Source organism: Physeter macrocephalus, chromosome 8 (assembly GCF_002837175.3).
Source record: "Physeter macrocephalus isolate SW-GA chromosome 8, ASM283717v5, whole genome shotgun sequence".
Taxonomy (NCBI): domain Eukaryota; kingdom Metazoa; phylum Chordata; class Mammalia; order Artiodactyla; family Physeteridae; genus Physeter; species Physeter macrocephalus.
In genome coordinates, this window is record NC_041221.1 from 16,923,947 (window position 1) to 16,930,101 (window position 6,155).

Genomic DNA, 6,155 nt, shown 5'->3' on the forward strand with positions numbered 1-6,155 from the left:
CCGCGGCATGTGGGATCTTCCCGGACCGGGGCACGAACCCGTGTCCCCTGCATCGGCAGGCGGATTCTCAACCGCTGCACCACCAGGGAAGCCCTGGTAGATGTCCTTTATTAGGAAGTTTCCATCTGTTTCTAACATTGAGTAGTTTTAATTATAAATGGGTGTTGAATTTTGTCAAATGCATTTCTTGCATCTATTCAGATGATCATATATTTCCCCCTCATTATGCTGTTAATAGAATTTATTAAATTAATTTATTTTGGCTGTGAAACCATTTTGTATTCTTGGATAAATTCCTGCTTGTGGTGTGTAAGCCTTCCTTTTATGCTGCTGAGTCTGGTTCACTAATATTTTGTTGAGAATCTCTGTGTCTATGTTCATGACAGGTGTTGGTCTGAAGCTTTCTTTCCCTGTGGTGTCTTTAACCGGCTTTGGCGTCAGGATAGTACTGGTCTCATAGAATTAACTGGGAAATACTTCCTCACCCTTTATCTTCTGGAAGAGTTTAGAAAGAATCAATATTACTCTTCCTTCAAAAGTTTGAAACAATTACTAAAGTAAAGCCAGTAAGTGAGGACTTTCCTTTACGTGAGGGTTCGTTTTTAAGATTTAAAAAAAATGATTGATGTATAGTTGATTTACAATGTTGTGTTGGTTTCAGGTGTATAGCACAGTGATTCAGTTATGCATATAATATGTGTATATATGTGTGTGTGTGTATTCTTTTTAGATTATTTTCCATCATAGGTTATTACAAGATACTGAGTATAGTTCCCTGTGCTATACAGCAGGTCCTTGTTGTTTACCTATTTTATATATAGTAGTATGTATTTGTTAATCCCAAACTCCTAATTTAGCCCTCCACTCCCTGCTTCGCCTATGTAACCATAAGTTTGTTTTCTATGTCTATGAGTCTGTTCCTGTTTTGTAAATAAATTCATTTGTATCATTTTTTTCTTAGATTTCACATATAAGTGATATCATATGGTATTTGTCTTTCTCTTTCTGGCTTATTTCACTTAATTTGATAATCTCTAGAACCATCCATGTTGCCGTAAATGGCATTATCTCATTCATTTTTATGGCTGAGCAGTATTCCATTGTATATATGTACACCACATCTTCTTTATCCATTCCTCTGTTCATGGACTTAGGTTGCTTCCATGTCTTGGCTATTGTAAATAGTGCTGCTATGAACATTGGGGTGAATGTATAAGATTTTTTTAGAGCCGTTTTATCTTCACAGCAAAATTGAGAATAAGGCACAGAGAGTTCCCATATGCCCTCTGACTCCACATATGCACAGCCTCCTCGCTGTCAACATCCCCCACTCGAGTAGTACGTTTGTTACAACTGGTGAACCTAGATTGACACATCATAATCACCCAAAGTCCATAGTTTACCTTAGAGTTCAACATTGCTGTTGCACATGCTATGGTTTGGACAAAAGTATAATGTGTATTCGCAATTATAGTATGACTCAGGGTAGTTTCACTGCCTAAAAATCCTCTGTGCTCCTTTCTCTCCTCAAACTCTGCCAAACACTGATCCTTTTACGATTCCGTAACTTTCCTTTTCCATAATGTCACACTTATGAATCAAATAGTATGTAACTTTTTCAGACTGGCTTCTTTTACTTAGTAACATGCATTTAAGTTTTCCCCATGTCTTTTCATGGCTGATAGCTCATTTCTTTTTAGCTTGGAATGATATACGCTGGATGGACCAGTTTGTTTATCCGTTCACCTGCTGAAACACATCTTGGTTGTTTCCAAGTTTTGGCAGTTTTGAATAAAGCTGCTGTAAACCTCCATATGCAGGTTTTTGTGTGGACATCACCGAAGTGTCTTCCAAAGTGGCTGCACCATTTTCATTCCCACCAGCTACTAAGGAGAGTTCCTGTTGCTTCACATCCTCACCAACATTTGGTGCTGTCAGTGTTCCGGATTTTGGCCATTCTAACAGGCATGAAGTGGTATGTCATTGTTGATTCAACTTGCATTTCCCTGAGGACATATGAAGTGGAGCATCTTTTCAAATGCTTTATTTGCCATCTGAATATCTCCTTTGGTGAAGTGTCTGTTAAGGTCTTTGGTCCATTTTTAAACTGGGTCGTATTTCTTATTGCTGAGTTTTATGAATTCTTTGTATATTTTGGATGAAAGTCCTTTATCAGGTGTGTCTTTTGCAAATATTTGCTCCCAGTCTCTGGCTTTGCTTCTTCTCTTAACATCATCTTTTGCAGAGCAGAACAGAAGTTCTTAATTTTAATGAAGTCCAGCTCATCAATTCTTCTCTTTCATGGATCGTGGTTTTGATGTTGTATCTAGAAAGCCATTACCGAACCCAAGGTCATCTGGGTTTTCTCTTGTGCTATCTTCTAGGTGTTTTATATTTAGTTCTATGATCCATTTTGAGTTAATTTTTGTGAAGGGTGTAAGGTCTGTTTTTTTTCATGTGGATGTTCAGTTGTTCCAGCACCATTTATTGAAAACCATCTTTGCTCCATTGTGTTGCCCTTTGCTCCTTTGTCAAAGATCAGTTGACTCTATTTATGTGGGTCTATTTCTGCTGCACTGACCTATTTGTCTATTCTTTCACCAATACCTCACTGTCTTGATACTATAGCTTCAAAGTAAGTCTTTAAGTCAGGTGGTGTCAGTCCTCCAACTTTGTTCTTTTTCCTTAATATTTTGTTAACTATTCTGAATCTTTTGGAAATACTTCTAATTACTTGTAATATGTAATATATCTATTCCTATTTCTTCTTTCTTCATGAACCATTTTGGTAATAAATATATTTCTAGGAATTTCTCTGTTTCTTCCAGTTATCTAATTTGTTGGCATAAAGTTGTTCATAGTATTCCCTTTATAATTCTTTAAATTTCTGCAAGGTTGCTGGTGATGTGTACTCTTTTATTCCTGCTTTTGGTAATGTGTGTTCTCTCTCTTTTTTCTTCATTAGTATAAATAAAGATTTGTTAAATTTTTTTTATCTTTTTAAGAAACCACTTTTGTTTTCATTGATTACCTCTATTTTTTTCTGTTTTGATTGAGTTTTCACTCTAATCTTTATTATTTGCTTCCTCTGCTTGCTTTGGTTTAATTTGATCTTTTTTTTCTCCCTAATTTTGTAAGATGGAACCTTAGGCTACTGATTTGACATTTTTTTTTTCCTTTTCTAATAAAGACTTTGAAGCTAGGTCTAAAATTTACCTCTATGTGCTCTTTGGCTGCATCCTATAAATTTTGATACAGTGTGTTTTCATTTTTATTCATTTAAAATATTCTCTAAATTCGTTTGATTCCTTGTTTGATTCATGAGTTATTTTAAAGTATTTAAAAGTTATTTAAGACTGCTATTATTTTCCAAATCCCTTTGGATTTCCCAAATTTCCTTCTGTTGTTGATTTCTAATGACATTTCTAATTTCATTTTGGCCAGAAAAATACTCTGATTTTAATACTTTCAAATTAATTGAGAGTTGTTTTATGGCTTAGTAGATGGTCTATATTGAAGACTATTCTATGTGCACTTGAAAAGATTATATATTCTGATGCTGTTGAGGGGAGTGTTCCCTAGATGTTAGCTGGGTCAAGTCTCTTGATAGTGTTATTCAGGTATTTTGTATCCTTGCTGATTTTCTATCTGGTTTTCTATCAGTTATCTAGAGTAGAATATTAACATGCCCCACTATTATAATTTTTTAAAATCTTTTTAAAAAAATTAATTAATTAATTAATTTGTTTTTGGCCGTGTTGGGTCTTCGTTTCTGTGCGAGGGCTTTCTCTAGTTGCGGCGAGCGGGGGCCACTCTTCATCGTGGTGCACGGGCCTCTCACTGTCGCGGCATCTCTTGTTGCGGAGCACAGGCTCCAGACGCGCAGGCTCAGTAGTTGTGCCTCACGGGCTTAGTTGCTCCACGGCCTGTGGGATCTTCCCAGACCAGGGCTCGAACCCGGGTCCCCTGCATTGGCAGGCAGATTCTCAACCACTGTGCCACCAGGGAAGGCCCCACTATTATAATTGAATTGTCAATTTCTCATTTCAGTTTTGTTAGTTTTCCTTCATGCATTTTGGGCTCTGTAATTAGTTGTGTACTGGTTTACAGTTATGTCTTTTTGGTGAACTGGACTTTTTATCATCATAAGAATCTGTCTTTAGTAATGGGTTTTGTCTTAAAGTTCATTTTGTTGATATTAGTATGGATACTTTCGTTCTTGTATGGCTCCCATTTGCATGGTATATGCTTTTTTCATCATTTACTTTCAAAATTTTTGTGTCTTTGGATCTAAAGTGTATATTTTATATAGGATATATCATTGGATCTTGTTTTTCTTGTTGTTATTTTGTTTTGAATCCAGTTAAACAATCAGGCTTCTGAATGGAGTGTTTAATCCATTTATAGTTAATGGATTTATTAATATGGTTGAATTTATTTGTGCCATTTTGCTACTTGTTTCCTTTACTTCCATGTCCTTTTTGTTCCCGGTCTTCCTTTACTGCTTTTTTTTTGGTGTTAAAAACAATTTTAGAATGAACAATTTTCATTCTTTTTTAATGTTGCTTTCTTGGAGAAACACTGTGCTAGGGATTACAATATACATATTTACTTATCACAGTCTACTTCATGTTAATAGTGCCTTAACTTTGACAAAATATAAATTCTTTCTACTCCAATATAGCTTCATCCCCTTACTTTTTTGTGCTATTATGGGCCTATGTATTATATCTATATATGCTATAAGCCCAACAGTATAGTTTTCTAATTATTGTCTTAAGTTATTATATTTCAAATAACTTAAGGGAACATTAGAAAAAATATGTTTGTACTGTCCTTATATTTACTGACATAAGAGCTTTATTGGTGTGCTTTGTTTCTTCATGTGCATTCAGGTTACCTTGTGGTGTCATTTTGTTTCAGTCTGAACAATTTCCTTTAGTATTTCTTCTAAGACAGGTATGCTAGCAGCAAATTCTTTCAGTATTTCTTTACCTGGGAAAGAAATTTTTTTTCTTACCCTGAAGAATATTTTTGCTGATTATAGAGTTCTTGGTGACAGGCCTATTTTTTTCTTTTAGCAACTTTAATATGTTATCCCAATAGCTCCTTGCATGCCTTCTTCCTTATGGAAAGTTAGCTGTTAGTCTCATTACAGTTTTCTTGTACATGGTGAGATGTTTTTCTCTTACCCCTTTCAAGATTTTCTCTTTGTTTTTTGTATCCAACAATTTTACTATGTTGTGTCTAAGTGTGCATCTCTTTGTGTTTATCTTATTTAGAATCTGTTGAGCATCTCGGGTGTCAAAATTTTTCATCAAATTTGGGAAGTTTTCAGCTATTATTTCCTCAAGTATTTTTCTGCCATTTTCCACTCTTTCTGAGTCCCATTTAACCTATATTGGTATATTTGATAAAGTCCCATGCATCTCTGTTTATTTTTCTCATTCTCTTTCAGATTTTGCTCTTCACATTGAGTATTTTCTTTGGATCTATTTTTAGGTTTGCTGAGTCATTGTCCTGACAGTCCAAATACTCTGTTGATTTTTCATGTGGCTATTGGGCTTTTCAACTCCAGAATTTCCATTTGATTCTTTTAAATAATCTCTAACTATTTCTTGATATTCTCTAGTTGATGTGTTGTTCTCACTATGTTTTCATTTAATTTTTAAAAAATGATTTTCTTAATTCTTTGAACATATTTATAATATCAATAGCTACTTTGAGGTCTTTGGTAGTTTTAATACCTGGGTCCTCTCAGAGCAACTTCTACTGACTGCTTCCTCTTTTTTTTTTTTAGCATCTTTATTGGAGTATAATTGCTTTACAATGGTGTGTTAGTTTCTGCTGTATGACAAAGTGAACCAGCTACACATATACATATATCTCTATTATCTCCTCCCTCTTACTTCTCCCTCCCATCCTCCCTATTCCACCTCTCTAGGTGGAAACATAACACTGAGCTGATCTCCCTGTGCTATGCGGCTGCTTCCCACTATCTATTTTAAATTTGGTAGTGTATATATGTCCATGCCACACTCTCACTTCATCCCAGCTTACCCTTCCCCCTCCCCGTGTCCTCAAGTCCATTCTCTACATCTGCGTCTTTATTCCTGTCCTGCCCTAGTTTCTTCAGAACCTTTTTTTTTTTTTTT